Raw genomic sequence first — 24,142 nt, 5'->3', positions numbered from 1 at the left:
GGGTGTTGCAGAGGCGAGGCTGGGAAGGGGGGGGACAACATTTGAAACTGTAAATAAGTAAGATAACCAGTGAATAATAATAAAAACAAAATAAAACAAAACAAAAAGATTGTTGAAACAGCAAAAGGCAAATCTGACCAAGTCTGACATTATTGATAAGGATGTAAATTAATACAGCTATTATAAAGAACGGTATGGACCTTCCTCAAGAAACTAAAAATAGACCTGCCAAATGATCCAGCCACTCAAGCTACAGGTAAATATTCAACGGATGTGTCAGAACTGCATGTTCAGGTTTATCACAGAACTGCTCAAAATAGCCAAGATAATGGAACTGGCCACAGGGTGGAAAGCCAGCTGCATAGATTCAGAATGTATGCGGTATGTATACAGCAGAGTATTATTTAGTACAAGGAAGGAGTGACATCCTGTTATTCCAGCAACTGTATGGAACTGAAGGACGCTGGGCAAGCCAGTCTCAGGAAGACAAGTAGAGTATATCCCCTCTCAGGTGTGGAGGCCACAAAAGTCATTCTGAATGTAGAGTACCAACTGGCTCAGACCTGAATGAGTGGGGCTGGATTTGGAAAGTGTGGCTGCATTTGATCAGTGTATGCTGTGTGATGTATGGGATGGAATCCCAGGACTAGGTACAATTAACATATGCTAATAAGTGGATGCTGGAGAGACAGCTCAGGTGGTAAAGTGCTTGCCACTCAAGCCCACAGATCGTCATTTGATTCCTACAGCCACATAAAAACGTGGATATGGTAGGACGTAATTGTTATCCCAGCACCAGGAAAGCAAGGATAGGAAGAATCCAGTGGCTTGCTGGCCAGCCTATTTAGCGAATTCTGCAAGATCCTGGTCTCAGTGAGAAAGCTGGTATCAAAAAATACAGTGGATGGCCCTGGAGGACCAATACCTGTGGAAGACCTCTGGCCTATACAATGTCTGAATGCCTGTGTGCGTATGCATACATTCACAGGAACATGCAAATGAATGTCCAGCATTAAGAGCACTCAGCACGGGATCCTGTTGGCGCCTCCAGACATCCTTGAACTTACTTTGTACTCAAGATAACCTTGAACTCTTGATTCTCATCCATCTGTGTGACCTGGCATGTGCCTCCATATATTGCTTCTTCAAATGGCTTTAACTTTTTTGTAAATAGCATGTTCTATATTTAGCACAAATGTTGTCGCATAGGAACTTGGAAGGATAGAAAGGTGTTTGTGATTTATGGCTACCTTAAAAAGATATTGCACAGTGGGATGTTTTGTATGGGACCATTTTTGTATAAAATTAAAAAATCAGAACAATGAATGGGGGAAGAGATTCACACAGGGGTTAACAGTGGCTGTTGAGATGGCTCAGTGGTTAGGAGCACTAGTTGTTCTTCTAAAGGACCTGGATTCAATTCCCAGCACCCACATGGCAACTTACAACTGTCTAACTCCAGTTCCAGGAGCTCTGACATCCTTACACAGAAACATGTGCAGGCAAAACACCAATGCACATAAAATTAAAATAAACAAATCATTAAAAATGGACAAGGAAAAGAAAAGAAATCCAAAATGAAAACAACAACAACAAAATAGCCCTGGTATCTATTTTTCATTTCTTCTTTTTGCTCCTATTTTGATTAAAATGTTTTAATTGACTATAAGATATGGCAATTGATTTTTAAAAGAATCTTTCTTTTAAGGGTATGAAGGTGGTAGTCTGGTTTGGATAGTGGTTGGATAACTAGCTTGCTTCCATCTGATTCTTTAAGTAGACCTCTATGTATTTTCAAACCAGACACTCAAGTTGAGCACTAGGGAGTAATTGCTCATTAACCTTCTTTGTTTAATTAAGATAGCCCCACTCAACCATGCAGTTGTCAGTGGGATACACGAAGATGCTGCCGGGTGAATTTGGGGCAGGGACCGCACATTTGCTCTAGGAGTTGGCCAAAGTCTGTTCTGAACAAGCAGTCTAGTGACACTCACCTGCCGGAAACAGACAAGAGGAGCAGGGACTGGATTGTGGGAGGGACTGGGGTGGGGATTTGCGAAGAAAATATGACATTTCTACACTTCCATTCCAACAGATGTACCAGCCAACCAGTGCAGCTGGAGCAATGCACAAAATGCCAGCTGCTCTCAGTCATTTGAAAATGTGCCTGCTGGACACATCCCTGGGCAGGATGCTGTCACAATTTGGCAGAGAACCCACAGTCCCTGGGTTTAGGACTTATGACACAGAAGATCCTGGTGAGAGGTTTTTTTCCTTCCCTTCCTCAAGTTCGGTAGTGCGTCTAGAAATAGAGAAAATGGATGTGGAGTGAAATGACCTACACAAGTGGCAGAGGCGGGGCCTGCACGAGAAAGCCGCCGTGGATTTTTGTCACACGTGTCTCACTCTTAGCTGGGAGGGAGACCTTTTCTTTGCCATTAGTAAACAATAGTTCCTTCAAATAGGAAAAAGAGATATTATACACAGCTTTATTTTAATTTTATTGTAATATTTTAATTGTTTTGTATTTCAGGGTATTTATTCTTATGGTAGATTTTTATTTTGGGTAAGAAATACTGTTTGTCTGCTTTTGATAGTCAGCATTCTTTTTTTTCCACCATTTTTTTTTATTTTCTAAATTCTTTGTTTACATTCCAAATGCTTTCCCCTTTCCCAGTTCCCCCCTCCCCATATGTCCCACAAGCCTTCTCTCCACCCATACTCCAATCACCTCCCTCCTTTTTCTCTGTCCTGGTAATCCCCTACAATGCTGGATCAGGCCTTTCCAGGATCAGGGCCCTCTCCTTACTTCTTCATTGGAGTCATTTGATATGCTACTTGTGTCTTGGGTATTCAGAACTTCTGGGCTAGTTAATATCCACTTCTCAGTGATTGCATTCCATGTATATTCTTTTGTGATTGGGTTACCTCACTTAGGATGATATTTTCCAGTTCCAACCATTTGCCTACAAATTTCATGAATTCATTGTTTTTAATTGCTGAGTAGTATTCCATTGTGTAAATATACCACATTTTCTGTATCCATTCCTCCATTGAGGGACATTTGGGTTCTTTCCAGCTTCTGGGTATTATAAATAAGGCTGCTATGAACATAGTGGAGCATGTGTCCTTATTGCATGCCGGGGAATCCTCTGGGTATATGCTCAGGAGAGGTATAGCAGGGTCCCCTGGTAGTGTCATGTTCAGTTTTCTGAGGAACTGCCAGACTGATTTCCAGAGTGGTTGTACTATCTTGCAATTCCACCAGCAGTGGAAGAGTGAAATTCAGCACTCTTTTAAAAAGGTATCAGTTTGAGGAGAAACTTGAAAATGCAATCGATAATATACTTAGCATGTAAATGTCAAAAACTTTGAAGTATGTTGTAAAGTATAATAAACATGGCCCATCCTGTCTCCCTCCCTCTCTGCCTTTCTTTCCTCTCTCTCTCCCACTTCACCACCTCTGTCCTCCTGACACACACATACACACGCACACACACACACACACACACACAGTCTTGCTGTAGCTCAATGTAGCCTCAAACTCACTGCCTGTTGGCTCAGCTTCCTATGTGTTGGTATTATAGGTGTGTGTGTGTGTATGTGTGTGTTTGTACAAACCTTGTATCTTAATATCTAAAAAACAAAACAAAACCTAGCAAACATTTTCAAACGAATAGTTCAGAACATTGTCCTTGAAGGGCATTGCTAGCCTTGTGTCACTGAGTTCTAGGATGAAAGGCTAATATTAATGCAGACCCAGCCTTGGATTTTTCTCGCAGGTTAGTGTGGCTCTATTTTCAAATGGAAGAAGTGTAGGTGGGCAGAGCCAATCTGGGTCCTGGGGAGATAGGCTGATATGGCTGATGGCATGGTATCATAGAAGTCCCTTACTTCTGTGGACTTTGGAATTCCTCACTGGGAGAAAAGCAGGCTACAGGAATTAATTATTAAAACTTCAGCTGTGGGGAAACTCATCTTCTTGGCATTTTGCCAATGAATTTCCCCACAGGCCTGTAGATGGCAGTAGAGGCTTTCAGAGTTGGTGGTTGGCTGGCTCTGGGTTCATCTACCTCCACCTTCCCACCTTGGGTCTAGAAGGCCCGAGGAGCAGGCAGCTCCAGGAATGTATCCTCCCTGTCCTAGCAAGGAGCCAAAGTGAAAGGAACAGCACTAGTTAGGACTTCATACCCCAGGCTGTGCACAGAGAAGATCGGAGTCCAGCTACTTTTTTCCTTGGGAGTCGGGCTCAGTCGTCTCCTGTTTCTGGTGTTGGATGTTCAGATGAATGAGTGAGGAGTAGAGGAGATGGAGAAGAGGGATTTAAGAGCAAAAGAGACACCTGGACCATTTTTAGGGCAAAACCCATTTCTTTTTTTTTTTTAATTTTTTTTATTCGATATAATTTATTTACATTTCAAATGATTTTCCCTTTTCTAGCCCCCCCCCCCACTCCCCGAAAGTCCCGTAAGCCCCCTTCTCTTCCCCTGTCCTCCCTCCCACCCCTTCCCAGTTCCCCGTTCTGGTTTTGCCGAATACTGTTTCACTGAGTCTTTCCAGAACCAGGGACCACTCCTGCTTTCTTCTTGTATCTCATTTGATGTGTGGATTATGTTTTGGTATTCCAGTTTTCTAGGTTAATAACCACTTATTAGTGAGTGCATACCATGATTCACATTTTGAGTCTGGGTTACCTCACTTAGTATGATGTTCTCTAGCTCCATCCATTTGCCTAAGAATTTCATGAATTCGTTGTTTCTAATGGCTGAATAGTACTCCATTGTGTAGATATACCACATTTTTTGCATCCACTCTTCTGTTGAGGGATACCTGGGTTCTTTCCAGCATCTGGCAATTATAAATAGGGCTGCTATGAACATAGTAGAGCATGTATCCTTATTACATGGTGGGGAATCCTCTGGGTATATGCCCAGGAGTGGTATAGCAGGATCTTCTGGAAGTGAGGTGCCCAGTTTTCGGAGGAACCGCCAGACTGATTTCCAGAGTCAAAACCCATTTCTGAGAGTGAGAGATGGCCGTTTAAAAAAGAAATAAAACACCAGACATCCATGGCATTAATTGTATCACATTTGAAACTAACCATCTGAGTTCGATAGAGGTGAAAGTGTCAGTTTTATGAGTTGGATTAAGACAACAGAATCTTGGGGGAGATGTGAAGGAATTGTGTTTAGGGTTACCATGTTACAAGGTGGTGACTAGAACTTAAGCCGAGTCACTGGAAATCTTCATGTCTTCTTCTGATGGACTAAAGTCTACCAGCAGAAGTGTCCTACATTCATGTCCTTGCTAGTACCTAGCAGAACTACAAACATGATGAATCGTCTTTACTGCCTGTGAATCAGGCACTTAACCACAACACAACAATAATTGGAATACAGAGCTGAAAACAAAACACTACCCATACACATTGCTTTGCATATCCTGGGAACTGCTAAATTACTTCAAAAATAATTTTTCCTAACTGTCCATTTGTAGGAGATGTTCCTTTAACCCAATTTGCAGATAAGGAAATGGAGTCACTGAGAAGGGAGAGGGGTCATGGAAAATGCACAGTAACATATATATGCCAGATTGTACAGCCAGGAGTCAAACCTAGATTTCAGGGCAGATCCAGTATTCTTTCTCCTTTTGAAAACATTATTGAAATTGTAGCATTCAGGAGGCAGAGGCAGGTGGCTGTCTCTGAGTTCAGGATCACTCTAATTTACAGAGAGTTCAGATCTTCCAAAACCACAAAATAAGACCCGGACTGGAAAACAAATTATGAAATAACAAAAGTGAAATTTTATTGTGAGATCCTTTGTATCTTCTGTAACTCACTCATTTATAGCACACAATTTAGTGGTTTTTAGTGGACTTGACAGAGATGTTCAAACATCATAATTAATTTGAGAATAGTTTTCTTTTTCTTTTTTTTTTTTTTAGTATAGAATAGAGTTTATTCAGGGCAGAGGATGGGAGTTAAGAGTGTAGTAGAGGCAGAGAAAGGCAGAGAGAAGGAGAGAGTAGAGAAGCAGAGGCCGGCCATGACCACTTGGGGAGAGGAGGAGGGGAGCAGAGCCCAAGAGGGGCAAGAGAGAGGCTAGGAGAGAATAAGAAATGCCAGAGGTGTAAGAGAGCTCGAGAAGAGTTCTCATCCCTCCAAAAATAAGACTATACTCAGCAGTTAGGCAGAAGGATTTTTTTTTTTTACACATTAGGAATAGAGTCCTTTATTACCATGTGACCAAGAGCAGGCTAGCTCTACACTCTTTTAAATGTTCTTGGAAAATTTATTTAAATAATTTTAGTAAGATTGTATTGTATAGGTTTGTAAGACTAAATGAGTTATCTCAAAGAACAATATATATGTTATATCATAAACTTTCCCTTTTGTTGAATATTTTTTTTCATGTAAAATATCCTGATTATGGTTTCCCCTCTTATTCCTCCCAGTTCCTCTCTACCTCCCCTTTCTTTTGGATCCCCTTTCTATCTGTCATTACAAAATGAACAGGCTTCTAAGTCCTAATAATAACAAAAGCCAATACATCAGAGTAGGTCTAAATAAACAAACAAACAAAATAGCCCTGGTACAGGCACAAGGGACATATATGCAAAGACCCACTTGTTGGCACACTCAGAAATCCCCCAAAATACTAAACTGGTTTAATGTTTTCACATATATATTATTTATATATATCTGAAATATCTATCTATAATCTATTTACCATCTATGCATCTAGGATCTATAGGGTTGAAAAGTGATAAAAAATGTAAATTAAATAAAATTAGAAAAATAAGATTAAAAACAATGTCCTGACATGGCATTCTGAGCCTAGAACCTTCAAAGATATCATTGAGTTCATTTTTTGTTCACTGCTGGGCATGCAACCTACTCTTAGGAGTATTTTACTTCCCTTTGGAGAAAACTTATTTTTCATTTGTAGGTGCCTATCAATTGGAGAGTGCTTCTGAGTCAGGATGGGGTGTATATCCATTTGTGCTTCTGCTCTAGGACTTCATCTAGGGCCTGTGCAGGCACCGTGAATGCTGTCTCAGTCTCTGAGTTCATATGTGTGATCCTGTTGAAGGTCTTGATTCCTTGGTGTTCTTCATATCCTCTGGCTTTTATGCCCTCTATGACTTTCTTCTGCAGAATTCTGTGAGCATGGAGGAGAGGGATTTGCTAGAGACATCCTCTGTAGAGCTGAGTGTCCCAGGATCTCACTCTGTATAATATCTGCTGTGGGTCTTTCTATTTGTTCCCATCTGGTGCGGGAGGAAGTTTCTTTGATGATGGCTAAACAAGGCGCTGATCTATGAATATAGCATAGCAGAATGTAGGTGGGAGTCATTTTATTGCTATCCCTTCCTTCCTTCCTTCCTTCCTTCCTTCCTTCCTTCCTTCCTTCCTTCCTTCCTTCTGTCTTTCCTTTCCCACCCACCCTCCCTCCCTCCCTCCTTCCTTCCCTTCCTTCCTTCCTTCCTTCCCCCCCCCCCCCTTTCTTTCTTTTTTTTTCTCTTAAGAACAGTAGTGTTTGGTTTTACCTTAGGTCCCTGGGATATCTAGTCTCACATTCTTGGTCACCTAAGTAGTGTCCAGTATGGGATCTCTCTCATGGAGTGGGTCATAAGTCAAGTCTGATGTTGATTGATTTCTCACAAACCTTGTGCTACCATTGCACTAGCAGGCAGGGCACCATTGTAGATCGAAGGGTTTGTGGCTGGCTTGGTGTTTATGTTTCTCCTTTGATAGCATGGAGAGTACCTTCCTGTACCAAAGAAGGTAGCACAAGGGTAAAGTCCTTATGTAGGTACAGGCTCAACTTCTCCATGTTTGATGGGTTTTGTAGGTTTGCAGCAATGGGGCTTTGACGTCAGTTTGTGGAGAGTGTCCTATAGTCTTGGCAACAGCCTGGGTTTTCTGGGGGTGCCAATGGAACCCATTTCACCAATAACTCAATTATATGTTACCCATTCCTTGTACCGGAAGCTTCATTTTGTGATAAGAGACGTCTAGTTGGGGGCTCTGTCTCCCCTAGTATTTGGCAATTTTATTTAGATTACCTTTATATTGTGTATATTTTAGGAAACTTCTACCATATTAGGTTTTCATACTGCCTCTCAAATGGTCCTTAATTTAACTGTCTCTCCCTGTATTTCTTCCCTTGTCTCCCTCTTCCCTCTGGCTCCCAACTTGGTCTTCCCATTCCAGTTCCCCTCATCCCATCTATCCATAATTATCAGTTCTATTTCACTTTTCTAGGCTATTTATCTATCACACTCCACCCCCAGTCCCTTAATCTACACCTAACCTCTGTGGTTCTATAAACTGTAGCTTGGTTACGATTGACTTAACAGATAATATCTATATAAGTGAATACATATCCTTTCTGGGTCTGGATTAACTCTCCCAGTTTTTTCCCTAGTTCTACCCGTTTACCTGTGAATTTCATAATTTAAGTTTTGTAATGACTGAGTAATAGTCTATTATATTATGTAAAGATACTATATTTCCTTTTACCATTCATCTTCTGAGAGATATCTAAGTGGTTTCCAATTTCAGTTATTATGAACAGAGTAGCAATGAAAAGAGTTGATCAGTGTCTCTGTGATGAGATGAAGCATCCTTTGGGTATATCCCCAAGAATGGTATAGCTAGGCCTTGATGTAAATTGATTTCCATCTTCTTGAGGAACAGCCACACTGATTTCCATGGTGACTCTACAAGGTTTCAGTCCCACCAGCAATGGATCAAATGTTTTCCTTATTCCACATCCTTGCCAGCATAAGCCAACATTGGTTTTGTTTTAGACATTCTGATTGGTGTAAGATAAATTCTTTAAGTAGTTTTGATTTGCATTTTATGATGACTGAGGATGTTGGCCATTTCTTTAAGTGTTCCTCAGCCATTTGAGTTCCCTTTTTTGAGAATTCTTTGTTTAGATCTGTACCCTATTTTAAAACTGGGTTATTTGTTTTCTTGATAGGCAGAGGGATTCTATTTATTTATTTATTTATTTATTTATTTATTTATTTATTTATTTATTTCAAATGTTATCCCCTATCCTGGTACCCCTCCCCCCAAATCCCATAACCCATCTCCCCTCCCTGATCCCCAATCAACCCACTCCCACTTCCCTGTCTTGGTATTCACCTACTCTGCAGCATCGAGCCTTCCCAGGACCAAGGGCCTCTTCTCCCTTTGATGTCCAACAAGGCCATCCTCTGCTGCCTATCCATCTGAAGCCATAAGTCCCTCTATGTGTGCTCTTTGGTTGGTAGTTTAATCCCTGGGAGCTCTGGGGGTACTGGGCGGTTCATGTTGTTGTTCCTCCTATGGCACTGCAAACCCCTTCAGCTCTTTGGGTTCTTTTTCTAGCTGCTCCATTGGGGACCCTGTACTCAGTTCAATGGTTGGCAGAGAGTGTCCCCCTCTGTATTTGTCATGCACTGGCAGAGCCTCCCAGGTGACAGCTATATCAGGCTCTGGTTAGCAAGCACTGGTGGGCATCCACAATAGTGTCTGGGTTTTGTAACTGTATATGGTTGGGATGGATCCCTAAGTTGGGCAGTCTCTAGATGGTCTTTCCCTCAGACTCTGCTCCACACTTTGTCTCTGTATCTCCTTCTGTGGGTATTTTGTTCTCCCTTCTAAGAAGGACCAGAATATCCATACTTTGTTCTTCCTTCTTCTTGAGCTTCATTTGGTCTGTGAATTGTGTCTTTGGTATTCCAAGCTTCTGGGCTAATATCCCTTTATCACTGAGTGCATTCCATGTGTGTTCTTTTGTGATTGGGTCACCTCACTCAGGATGATATTTTCCAGTTCCACCCATTTGCCTAAGAATTTCATGAATTCATTGTTTTTAATAGCTGAGTAGTATTCCATTGTGTAAATGTACCACATTTTCTGTATCCATTCCTCAGTTGAGGGACATCTGGGTTCTTTCCGGCTTCTGGCTATTATAAATAAGGCTGTTATGAACATAGTGGAGCATGTGTCCTTATTATATGCCAGAGAATCCTCTGGGTATATGCCCAGGAGTGGTATAACAGGGTCCTCTGGTAGTATTATGCCCAATTTTCTGAGGAACCACCAAGGCAGAGGGATTCTTAAATATTTGAGTATTTTCCATGTTAATGGATGATGCATTATTTCTGTTTTGTCAGAGTTCTTCTAAATTCAGGATGATGGTACATAGTTTATTACATAGAAAGGATAATGGTCCTGACAGAGCAAGAGCCTAGGGAGGTATGGGTACAGAGAAAGGCAGAACTTTAAAGGGAGAGAGAGGGGGAGGAAATGAGGGAGGGAGGAGAGAGAGAATGGGGGGAGGAAGAGGGGAGTTACATTTTTTCCTGTTTATAATAAAGCTGTGAATTTTTGGATCAGTTACTTCTGATCATTACAGCAGTGTTCATGATGCCTTTGGAGCTAGTTCTCGAGGGGAGGTTATCAATCCAGGACCTCTTTCACTCCCTGGCGGATATGATAGGGATGCTTGGGTGAAGGCTGTAGGTCCAGTCTGGGACAAAGAGGGACTAGTTAAAACCTTCAAGGGCAGAGGGACAGTTAAAACCTTAGTGAAACTCAGTTGGTTTCCCTTCTGTTCCCAGGGTCAAGTCTCTGTGAGACCCACACTGTGTCATTGGTAAAGTTTATCTAGAATATGAGAGACCTGTGATATAGAAACTTCTAAGCAACAGCAAAGTGACCAAAGGCTGCACAGGGCTGCTTCAGTGTCTTAAAGTTATGCTGTTTAAGGAGATTCCTTACAGCTGACTGCAAAATGGGTCCTCGGAGAATCCTCTCTGGGAGGATTCCGAAGACCATATTGAAGGGGGTGGTGGAAATCTACACTTTTCTCCCTTTTCATGGCGCCTTTGTCACCATAGCTGCCCCTCCCTGAGTGACTTCTCAGAGCAAGGTGGTCTGCTGTGGGTGTTTTCATTTAAATCTCTTCTCTTTTTTTATATTTATTTTCTATATTCTTTGTTTACATTCTAAAAGCTTTCCCCTTTCCCAGTTCCCCCGCCCCCATGTGTCCCATAAGTCCTCTTCTCAAAGCCCGCCTAGCTTATACTTTTACCTTCTTATTAGCCACACCTGAAGAGGGAAGGGCGTTTGCCTCAGGCTCATGGAGCTTAGAGGCTGACACAGAAGGAAGACTGACCAGAGGGACTACCTTACCCTGTTTTGGCTGGAACTTTCTTGGGTTTTAGACTGAACTTGCACATCCCTTTGGTCTTTCCCGAGGTGGCAGCATGTGGTTTGGGCTCCCTCTGAACTCCAGTCAGACATGACATGTTTCTCTATTCCTTTCCCCAAATGTGTACTCACTCTGTTTTATAGATCAGAGTCTCATCCACCCAGTTGTTTCCTGGTTCCATCATCAGTTATCTTCTTCCTCCTTAGATAGTTGGTTTTGTTTTTGAAGCAGGTTTCTGACCATTTATTTGCTTGAGGCACAAAAAACTTCACAGATGACTACACAGAGATCTGGAGGCCTAGACTTCGTGTCTAGTTATGCCCCAGGGAAGTTCTTTTACTTCCTTAGAGCCTCCGCATTCTCATCTGAGAACAGGATGTTCAACCATGTTGGTTCTCCAACATTTAGCTTTAATTTATGTGCAAGGTGTGAACACAGATTCTAACCCTGAAAGGGATGGCGTGTTGTAGCCACAGTCACTGTTGGGTGGCTCCCTGTGTTCCCTGCTTCCTTTAGGAAAGATGAATGAGTTCCAGGACTGGGAGGATCCTGGCTTTAGTATGGGAGGTTTGGTGCCTGCTGGCCTGGCTACCTGTCGATTGTTTATGATGGCTTTTTTTACTTGTGCTTTTGCAGATTTAAATATTGAGTTTTTGGGGGCTCAGTGGTTCAGAGTGCTTTCTGCTCTTCTGTAAGACCCAAGTTTAGTTAATATCACCCACATGCGGCAGCCCGCTTCTGCCACTAACTCCATTTCCAGGGGATCTGACAACCTCTTTTGGCCTTTGTAGGTACCTGTGCATATATACATATGTACATGCATACACACACACACACACACACACACACACACACACACACAAATATGAATACATCATTTTAAAAAACTGAGTTCAGTAGCAGCTGACATGTCTTTTTTTCATTTATTCGATATATTTTTTATTTACATTTCAAATGATTTCCCCTTTTCTGGCTCCCTACTCTCCAAAAGTCCCATAAGCCCTCTTCCCTCCCCCTATTCCCCCATACAACCCTTCCTACTTCCCTGTTCTGGTATTCCCCTATACTGCTGCACTGAGTCTTTCCAGAACCAGGGGCCACTCCTCCGTTCCTCTTGGACATCAATTAATATGTGGCTGACGTGTCTTATGTCTGTCCTGCCTTCACACTTGATAAGGGGTGTGGCCTCATGTGGCCTCAAGTCAGCACCTATATTGAGCAACTGGAAAACTGGGACACAATATTGTTAGGAAGATTTTGCAGCACTGAATGAATCAATGAATGGGGCATAGTGAGTACCAATTAAATGACAGGGACCTTAGAATTCCAAGCAGAATTGCTTTGTAACCCCTCTGAATGTGATTGCGCGGACTTCTAAAGAACCACTGTCAACCTTTCCTACATGGTGCAGCTTGTGAAGAAACAGATTAAGTGATATAGACTGTAGTATTTTATGCGGTTCTCATTTCTTTCTGTCTCTAATTCTTTTCACTCCCGAGCATCTCTTTGCTTGGTTATTTCCAAATTAACCTTATTCTTATTCTGGATGTTACTGCTGACAGACCTATTTTATAAGTATAGAAATAGGTCATTTTCCGTGTCCAAACACATCCAGGTTGGCTTTTTTTCTCATTCTCTACATTGTTTCACCCCATAGCACTGCTAATCTCTTATTCCCCTGTGTTATCTATGCATTTATTTTTTCCTCCCAGAGCTCTTCTGCAGACAGACTGAAGATTCCCCTCTGTGTTCTTGTTTGTTTGCTTGGTTTTTGTTGTTTTTTATTTTTTATCTGCATTTCTTCTGTTAGTAATTCTCACTTAGTCTTGGGGTTTGATTATTTGAGTCCCATGACTCTTTGCCTTGTACTTCTGCCTTAAGTTTCTTTCCTGACCTCATGCATTCAACTGCCAGCATAGTCTCTTCGTGTGAAACGTCTTATGCTGCACTCTGACCCAGGCCTGGCTGGCCCCTTATCTTCTTTTTTAAATTTATTTTATGTACTTGAGTTCACTGTAGCTATCTTCAGAAACACCAGAGGAGGGCATAAGATCCCATTACTGATGGTTGTGAGCCACTATGTGGTTGCTGGGAATTGAACTCAGGACCTCAGGATGAGCAGTCAGTGCTTTTAACCGCTGAGCCATCTCTCCAGTCCCTTGCTGGTCACTCTTTAGCCCTCCTTTTCTTAGCTTCTTATTGCTTGGACCTCAAGTGTTGGATGTTTGTTGGAGTCTGTCTTTCATCCTCACTTCTAATCTCCAGAAACCTTTGATATCAACTTGAAAATACTCTACTTCCTTGAAATGAAAATATGGGTTATATCACCTTTTAATATCTCTAAAGTAGGAATGTGTGCTACAGGTGTAAGATCCCAAACACTTTGCCACCCGTCCCTTCCCCTACTGTTGACACTAGTCAAAGTCATCATCACTTCTCACCAGCATGACAGCATGGTCTCTGTGTTACCTTCTGCAATCAGTGGCAGTTAGGGTGAGTATTTTAAAGAAACACCTTCCCGTGTCACAGGGAGGCAAAGCCGCTAACCTGCATGGCTTACTGGATCCAGTGAGACCCAGGCGCCCTATCCTGTCCTCATCCACCTGTTTTTTGAAGGCTTTCTTCTCATACCACACACGTGTGGCTTCTGTCCTTCAAGCAGTTCAGCTTTGTTTCCATCTGGGGTCTTTCCCAGCATCTGTTCTCACTCTGACAATACTCTACCTCCATATGTACTTGGTTAACCTTGACCTCATTTGGGTTTGCTCAAACACCAGCTCATCAGTGAAACTTATTTTCCTTTAATTAAAATTACAACTGGATCCTTATCCCAGACTTATCCCCTATTTTCTTTTTCTTTTCTAACCACTTCTCATCCTGTAGCCTACTTCAGGGTAAGGGTTTTTGCCAGGTTTATTTACCAATCTATCCCAAGCTCTTAGAGTAGTTATATCAAAACATGGCTGAATGAATCAGTGACTTTTCTAAGTCAACAACACTAGCAGAAATCAGACACTTAAAAGACATGCACACATCCTTCTTAGAGATACTGGCGTGATTTGGGAAACTATAACAAATATTTCTCCTTCCTTCCTTTAAAATAAGGCTCCCAAAGCTGATGCTGTTCTCGAAAGCAGTGATGGGGTTAAGAGCTGGGCGGGGTGGCTCACGAAGAAGAGTAACATGGTCGGTAGGTAAGCCAGAAGCTCAGCCTAAGTGACAGCTTTCATCAGCACCTCCTGTCTCAGTGGTGCCATATATGGCTTGGAGAGAGGAATCACACAGATGGGTGCTTATGTCCTAGCTCTTAAAAGAAGAGTTCATCATAACAAGGTTGATGAGCCACGCAAAACTTCATTGGCGATGACTCCTTGCCTAGTGGTTGTTGTACTTGGGGGAAGGTATTTAAGTGTGGTCACTCACAAGGTCACATGCCATGGTTCTCTGAGAAGCCAGTGGGATAGTGGAGAGATCAAGGCAGTTATACGATCACGCGGTGTGGTGAGATTCAGATCCCTTCTCTTTATGATATCTCTCCCGTTTCCATTCTTTCCCACCCAAAAGGGCCTCCAGGTAAGAAAATGGTTCTGTGGACAAAGCTGAGAACTCAATTTAAGAGTTTGATTCTGATTATTTCTCATAACTTTGGACAAATATTTGATTTTTTTTGGCTTTTTCCATGGCTTACAAAGTCTCTTTTATCAGATTTGTATAGTGAGTAGCGTTAGTACTTATTAGGTAGATATGATACTCACAATTCTCTTTTTATTATTTACACTTTTTGAGATTATAATTGCATCATTTTCCCCTTTCTCTTTCCTATCTCCAAACCATTGTATATACTCCTTTCTTGCTTTCTTTCAAACCCATGCCTCCCCTTGCCCCATTAGTTGTTACATGAACATCTGTATGCATATATTTTTAGGCTGACTGTTGATACTGGATAATCAATGGTGTACTCTTCCTTGGGTAAGACTATTTCCCCTACTTTCAGCTTCCTTATTTGCCTATAGTTCTTTGTGTAGGTTGAGGTCCCCTTAACTTTTCCCCGCCCACTTTGACCCGTTGTCATCTTTCTTTAGTTCATTTTAAGGTTGTAGTTATATCAGCAAGACTTTATGGAAGTAACTTCTGATGTTACTAGAAGATACAATCTCACAGCAAATTCCCTGATTCTTTGACTCTTAAAATCTTTCCAACCCCTCTTCCAGAATGTTATTGAGCCTTAGGTATGATAGTTACTTTGCAGATGTAACCATTGGGACTGGGCTCCACAACTCTGAATTCAATGTGTTGTAGTTTTCTGTCTTGATTTGTTGCAAAGAGAAATTTCCTTAGTGATGGGGAAGGACTACATTTATCTGAGAGTATAAGGATTTGAAATGTGGTTAGGGATTATGCTCGTTTAGCAAAGTAGTGGTTGTAGGTTTGTCTTCAAGATGCATGAATTTGCTAGCTCTGGGTAGTAGACTGAGTTTTCAGACCAGGCATGGTTTCCCTCTTGTTGGCTGGGCTTTCCAATTAGAGAGCGGTTGGCTACTACCAAGATAATCATACCACTACTGCGTCCTTAGGTTTTTGTGCCATGCTGGTATTTATAGTGGTTCATAGGGTGGTTAATTATTTCCCTCCTTTGAAAGCTTGTATGGCACCTTCTGGTAGCATTCAGGTTAGTTCTAGTTCTGAGCTCTGGGTCTTAAGTGCATGGTTTCTTTAGCAATAGGGATTTACATTCCATGTCTGGGGTGTAACCAAAGGCAATTGCAATAGTCTGTAATGTTTTGGGAATCTCTTGGATAACCCTGACCAACAACTCAAAAAAGAGCTACTCATGACTGGCATTTTTTTTTTTTTTGTTAGATGTTTTTGGTTCTTGAAGGGAGAACTGCCATCCTAGATCCTCTCGATTCTTTAAGATATGTGTGCTGGGCATCTTTGTAGTTGGCATGACCCATAATTTATATTTGAAGCTCACAACACATTGTACTTGACGTATGAAATACATTTGTGGTTCATGTTAAAAAAATGTTCAAATCCTGAGAACAGTTCACCCCTTCATGTGGGTCTGTATGGTGCCATGTGATGAAACTCTACTGTGCTTATCTTTAAAATAGTCTGTGCTGTTCTTCATGTAGATGCTTTCATTTGGAATAAATACCCTTGCCTGGAAGACATCTGCCTACTTGCTCTTTTAAGACTCAAAGCAACCAATATCACTAGATGAAATCATGAGGACTGAACCCAAGTCCAGAAAAGAGCAGATAGGAGATAAGAGTTATAGAATGGTCAGTAGGTAGGACAGTTCTGGCTTATGAGTTCTGGTTTCCTCGTGAGTTGCAGGGAATGTTGGGGGTAATATATTTGGAGGTGTTAACACAGATTAAGGCACAAAAGGCCTTCTATGTCAGTGGGAGCACAGAGGAGGGTTAGAGGTGTGAACTAGTCAGCTGTATGTTTTACAGTTAGCATGCTGATTATCATGTAGGTCAAGATGTTGGGTGATATGAGCAGATTAGACATTTGACTCTTCTGTCCATTCTCAGAGAGTCTCTGGTGACTTCAAGCAAACAGCCAAGCAGGGTGATTGTGGGAAACTCAGCTTTTTATTTTAGTGTGATCAGGAAATTGATCAGGTTGGATAGCCGTGTGGGCATCAGGGTGCATGGCTCCTTCCAATGTTGGCTGTTGGTATTTGGTCTTGGCCATTCCTTTCTCTGAGATTTCCTTTTCTTCCTTCCCTCCTTTTCTCCCTTCTTTTTTCCACCTCTCTTTTCTCTCTTCCCCTATTCCTCTTTCTCCTTTCAGTTTTGAGAGAAAGGGTCTTCTCACCTCTGCTTACTGGGATTACCACCATGTTCTATAAACTTTTCATTCTTGACCTATATTTTGAGGCCACAATCCTCAATCTTCCTTGCTCATGGGGTTTTTGTGACAGATTCAATAAACAAAAGATGGACAACTGCTTTATAAAAATATTGTATGATTCTTCCCTGCCTACATATGTCCTCCAGGTATATGCACTAATAAAAAGTGAGTCAGTGCTCAGCTCACTGAATTCTGAAAAACATCTTGGATCTGCGCTGGAGAATCTTGGTTTGCCTCCAGATCTATTTTCTGCCCTCTGTCACCTGTTCTGCCTCAGAACAATGAAACTAGCTACTGTGTCATCTGAGTTTCAAGCTCTCTGGCTTCTAGTTGCTTTAGAGGTCAGAGAAGGACAGATGGGGAGAGAAGTCAGGGCATTGGTGTATTTGCTGCTGGCCTGCCAGGCCATGGTTCAACGGTGTTCTTTCCCCACCACCTCCTCCTGTAGTTTCTGTTGACCATCTACTCAATGTGATGGTGGCTGCTTGCTATGACTGGTTCTTGACTTGGCCCCATCTTTTTCTTGTCCTAGCCTGGCCTATAACTTTGTGAAGTTTTTTTTCAAAGTTTCCTTCTGAGTGAGCTGTCTCTTTTGTGGCAGATGTTGTTGAGCTCAATGCTTTATCTCAGCTCATGTTCTTGGGGTCTATTTAGAGGACTTTTGTGGTTGAACCTTCAACCAGCTTAAAGTTTCTTGATAGATCTTTCAGTTCTGTTTGAACTGTGGGATTAGAAATTTATAGATCCTTGGGCTCAGTGCCCTAACATACCAAATATCCTTTCTCTCCTGTTAGGGAAAATTTCATGTAAGAATTCATCTGTTTTTTTTTTTTAAAGGTACCATCTGATGAGTTTTGAAAAATTAAGTGTGTCCACATACCCACAATGATGGCTAAGAGTATTTCCATACTTTGGAAGATCACTTGTTCCCTTCCTAGTCATTCCCTGTCTTGACTACTGATCTGTCTCTACGGAATAGCCTTGTCAGTGATTCATCCTAATAGAATTGTGAGGTACTTACTCTTTCATGCTTGACTTCTTCTGCTGTGCTGTCTGCTCCTTCCCACTGCATGGCTCATCGTTCATTCCTCATTGTTGTTCTGGGTCGACTTTCTCACTTGAGGAAGGACACCTGAGTTCCTGTCTATTATAATGGAGCTTATAGGACTGCACATGCGCAAAGCTTTATGGTGTCAAACAGTTCTCCAAGGTGTTGATGCCATTTTACACTTTGACCAGAAATGTGTGAGGTTGCGGTTTATTTCCTTGACACTGGTTAGTATTGTTCCCTTGTTAATTTCAGATGCTCTAACGGATCTATAGTAGTGTCTCATTGTTATTTTAATATAAGCATTATACTTTATTTCTGAGTTCATTTACAAGTGTTTATTGATCATTTGTAGATTTTATTTTGTGAAGTGTCAACTCATATGCTCTGCTCATTCTTTTGTGGGGTTCAGTGGCTACTGATCTGCAAAGTTGTTTGTATGTTTTACACTCAAGTTCATTGTCAGATGTGTGAGTTTTTTTTTTTTTTTTTTTTAACAGAGTTGCCATTTCATTTTCTTGGTGATGTCTTTGAAAAGTAAGAGTTTAAATTTGGATGAGATCTAACATCAATGCCAACTTTTCTTGGTGTTATGTTTTTCTTCTTCATGAAAATCTTTTTGAAGCTTAATGCTATAAAATTTTTCTCATGAATGTTCTTTTAAGACTTTTACAAATTCAGCATGTTATTTTATTTTTCTTATAAACATCTAGTTGTTCTAGCACCAATGTTGAAAAAGACTGTTCTTTTGATATTGGCTTTTACAATGCATGTTGGTCAAATATCAAATATCTACTTTGGGATAATCTGTCTTATATCATTGATTTTTATGTTTATCCTTATGTTCACCTAACACTGTGTTATTGTAATCTTACCACCATCCTTTAATTCAGATATTGCTTGTATTCCTATTCAACTATTTTCTGTTTGACAATATTGCTTTTGCTGTTCTATGTGCTTTGACTTTCCATTTACATTTTAGAATAGATTTGTCAATTTGCATGACAAATAATCCCACTAGGAGAATTAAAAAATATTTGCTTATTTTCAGTTTTTGTGTATGAAAATTTTTCCTGCATGTATGTGAGAACACCATGTGCATGCATTTCCCATGGAGACCGGAGGAGGGTACAGTTCTACAGGGAGAACTGGAGTTGGAGACTGTTGTGGAGGGAGCATGTGGGTGCTGGGAACAGAAATCTGGTCCTCTGCAAGAGCAGCAAATTCTCTGAACTTTGGAGCCATCTTTCTAACCCCCTACCACTGATATTTTGAGCACAGGCCTTTCTCCAGGTTACTAATCCACTCCCATTCTCAGGCTTTCCCTCTTTCCACCTCTAGTTGAAAATATTCTGCCAAGCTAATGTTGGAATTATGTTATTTTGCTAATCAATTTTAAAGAAATGGTCATTTTAAGACTATTCAATCTTTTTTCAGTCCATACACGTTAGTTATGGACTCATTTAGATATTTTTAATGGCAATTTTGATGTATAATTTTTACATAATGTTCAGCTTTATCACTGGGTACCTCATGTGTTTTGTTATTACAGCTATTGTTTTAAAAACACCACCTGCAGCTGTTTGTTGCTGGGATACAGATATACAATTTGTTACTGTTTTTAAAACCTTTTACTCTCCTCTTCTGCCACCAGTCAACTCATTCCTTAATCCCAAGAGTTTCTCAGCCTAGCAGTTTCTGTAAGCACCCTTCATGTATGATCAGGTCATCTGTAAAGACATTTTAATTCTTTCATTTTAAATATATTTTCTCTTTAGTTCTCTTCTTACCTACGGCAGACACGGTCGATTGCCTCTAGTGAAGTGCAGAATAAAAATGGTGAGGTGAACTATTTGTCTTCTCCAAGTTAGAGATAGACTTTTATTATCATGCTTGATGTCAGTTTATTTTTTTCTTAGATGCTTATTGGTGCTTAGTTTGTTGATAGATTTAATATTTTTTAAATGTATTTTTTTGGTGTGTGTTTTGTCTCATGTATGGCTGTGCACCATATGTCTTGTGCTCAAGGAGGCCAGAAAAAGACATCAGATCCCCTGAGACAGAAGTTAGAAATGGTTGTTATCTGTCGGGTGAGCATCAAAGATCACACCAAAGCCTTCGGGAAGAACAGTCAAGCTCTTCACCCTTGAGCCCTCACTCAAGTCCCCCAAGAGCTGAGACTTTTGCCTTTCTCATGTCAGCTATCTTGACATCAAATTTATGTTATATTAAAAAACAAAACAATAGGAGCTCTGGGAGATGCGTTGCCTTCATTGTCTCTAACCATCCTACAATCGCTACTAGGGTGACTTTCCTAGATCACATCACTGATGAAGCTGAGAAGACTTCAGCTCTTTGTCCCAGGCTGCCTAGCTAGAAGACCCAGATTCATTATCTGAAGCTTATTCTCTTTCAACCACATCATTGCAGAATCTTGTATATGGTAAGAAATGATTGTTGCATGGTGAATGAAATAATTTTTTCATGACTAGTTAGTAGGGTGAATAAATGTATGGAGGAATACATCTGTGAATGAATGAATGTATATATATGTATTTTTCATGAATGCAACAGGTCCATCTAATGAGAATAAAACAACAACTTGGAAGCTGGCATATTGGGAAAGCCTGAGGGAAGGGACCCAGGGGGTGGGGAGTACTTGCTAAAAAAAAAAAAAAAAAAAAAAAAAAAGAAGAAGAAGAAGAACAAGAAGAAGAAAAGGAAGTCTGAACTATAAATTTACTTGACAGGGTTGCATCTCTGTGGCTTAGACGTTGGCCACTTCATCTTGGCATGATTCTTATATAACAGAAGGATGGAGAAATGGCCGGAAACTATTGCTTCCTATTACATAACTCTTACTATGTGCCTGACAGCATTTCTGATAGTGAGAATAGAAAGTATGCCTCTCTCTTGGGTGAAAGTCTTCAAGCCCCTTGCAGGCAAGGCCTGGACATCAGCCGTTTGGAGCGTTAGAGCACTGACTGATTTCCTCAGACAGCCTCAGGCTGCCTCCATCTCCCATGTCTCCACATTTCTCAAAAAGGAAGTATCTTATATTCACTTTCATTACAAACATTTTTTAAAAAAAAGATCTTCATTTGTGGTTGATATGTAGGCATTTCTGGATTATTGGAGCACTGTTTGCCAGGCCGTGTTAGCTTTAGCTTTCCTGCTGTTTGGCATCTCGGTGATTTGAAGTTAAAGCAGACTTTGTATAGTTCTTGCTTATCTGGTTTTCATGTCAAAGGAAGAGCTACCTGACAGGCAACTCAGTACTTCTCCTGAACCACCTTGTAGGACATTTAGGGTCAAACTTCAGATCATCCCTGTCACTAGTTCTTGCTGTTGGTGTTACTGTCTTTGATGGTGGATGCTTGTCAATGGTCAACAGTTGCTCTGGATCCACACATGAAACCAAACAGCCTGGGGTCCTCTGTCATCATTTGTTCTATGTACAAGCCCTGGCATCTCCCGGTGGTTCAGTTACTGTCAAAATCTCTCCAGAATCCAGCCATTTCTTAGCCTCCTTTTGCTAGGTTCCCATGCAAAGCACCTTCCTGTTGTCCCTCTAGTTGCTTTGTGTCTACCATGCAGTTGCTGGGCTTAATGTATTCAAACGCACTACCTGAAACTTACCCTGTGCTGTTAGACCCTCCCAGTGCTTTCTGCACCATGGAGAAGAACCAACCTCTTCTTGGTACCCTTTAAGCCAGATGCAATCTGAACTGGCCTTGTACCATTCTTGTTCCAGATGGGGTAGCCTTGTTTTTGTTTCTCACACACAGCCCACCTTGGCCATTTTGATCTAATTCTTCTAACTACTTGAATGGGCATTTTCTTCAGTAGTCTGGCATGGCCAGTTCATTCAGTTTCCATTTCAAATATCACCTCCTCCCTTGTCCTATCTAAAGCTCCTTTTGAGTCTTTCTTTACCCTGTTACACTCTTATTTCCTTTCTAGTCCTTACAGTTATTTCTGTACTTCTGTCTATCTTTACTAATTTCCATGTTTATTGTCTTATCTCTGGGGTTGGCAAACCACCACTGTGGGTCAAATCAAGCTTACCTGTTTGGTAAATAAAGTGTTGCTATCATATGGCCTGGTCCATCTGTTTGCAAAGTATCAGGGACTGCTTCAGCTCTCCAAAGGGGATGTTGTGGTTGTGACGAAGACCATTTGGACTGCAAAGCCTAAACTAGATACTGTTTAGTTCTTCACAAGAACATTTGTCAGCTCTGGCTCCATCTCCCTCTTCTAATCACCAGTCTTGCTCACAAATGTATCCCAGCACCTAGTAGTTTCAGGCTCACAAGGGTGCTTAACTAATGATAGTCAAATCGATTAAATGGAGAGTGAACACAGGGCATGACAGGTTTTAACCTGGATATGGTCTCTTTGAGACTGGAGATTTTATAGGTAAATGGGGTCCAATATCATTTGAGTAATCCTAGGCCTACATGAAGGATAGCGAGAAAATAACTTAATTGAAAGGGATGGTATCCAGGTTCTGCAGCTCCCAAGATCATCATTCCAAACCCATCTCTGTTCTTTAATGTCTCTAACCTTGGAAAACATATTTAACCTCCTTTTCCTTCTCTTCTTTTTGAAAATGGGGAAGCTGATACTCATTATTTATGTTTCTCATGAATATTTTAGAGATATCTCTGGTTGATTTGTTTATACCCAGTAAAGCTATGAAATGTTAGGCAAGCCATGTTTAGCCTCTTATTTTTTCTTCAAGAAATTTGAAGGAAAATACTAGATTCAAGTCCATAGTAGACACCATCATTTTGGTGATTCAATTAAATTTAATCAAATGAACATTTATTAAGGACTTTTCATGTTCTAGGTATGATGTGATGTTTCAGGAATCTAGAAAGTATGCAAAAAGAGATTAAATGCCTTTAACTCCTCAGGGAATCAGTAAGCACATGACAGAGTGCTATGCGTTAAGGAATGCGGAGGCAAACAAGATACGGCCTGCTTGGTAAGTCCTCTGATCTTTCAGAAAAGATCAGTTTACCTGCTACATACACTTGACTGGAAATTAGAAGAAAGAGAGGCAGGCAGATGTCAGACAATACTTGACCTTCGTCTTAGGAGGTTTTGATGGAGAGAATAACACTGTTAGCCTCTTCATTCAATTTCTCATCATAGATAACTTTATTTTATATGTAATTCATATACATGTTTTCTATTTTTGGCATGCCAAATATTCGTTTTTTTCCTAAGTAGATGAATAAATTGGAGTAAATTGAAGGAATTAGATGTAGATCCAATTTTACTGCAGCATTAGCAACTCTTTATTTTTTCTTTCATAATTTTTTTCTTATGTGAATGGGTGTTTTGCCTGCCCCCAGTGGGTGCTTTACTTTTGTGTTACAAGTGTGCCTGGTACACAAGAAGGTCAGAAGACAGAGTCTGACTCTCCAGAACTGAAGTTGCAGATGGTTGTGAGCCACCTGGGGGTGCTGGGAATTGAAGCTGGGTCCTCTGGACAAACAACCAGTTTTCTTAAACATTATATCATATCTCCAGGCCTGAAAATGTCTTTTTATGCAGAAGGTGAAATAATCTGATCAACATATATGAATACCAAGAGGGATCTATTTTTGTGTGCTTTTTGTTTTTATTTGTTGTTTCTTGTATTACTGTTTTTGGTTGCTTCTTTATTTTTGATTTTCATTTCTTTTTTTTTTTTGAGAGAGAGTAATAGAAAAAGAACACAGAGTTGTATGAATTAGGAGGTTGGGAAGATCTGGAAAGAGTTGATGGAGGGGAAAGAATATAATTAAAATATATTGTACAAAAATTAGATTGTAAATTGAAACAATAAAAATTGAAAAATTGGCTATGAATGTTAGCATGGTCAATGATTAATGATACATGACTCAATGGGGCAGACTCATCTCCAGGTTTCATGCGTTAATTGAAGTAGGAAGGAACCTCTCTATCCTGTCTCATTGTCTTGACAACATATTATATAACTTTTCTTGTTTGAGGCAGGGTT

The sequence above is a fragment of the Apodemus sylvaticus genome, chromosome 17 (genome assembly GCF_947179515.1).
Source record: "Apodemus sylvaticus chromosome 17, mApoSyl1.1, whole genome shotgun sequence".
NCBI lineage: Eukaryota > Metazoa > Chordata > Mammalia > Rodentia > Muridae > Apodemus > Apodemus sylvaticus.
This window is presented reverse-complemented; position numbering follows the sequence as displayed.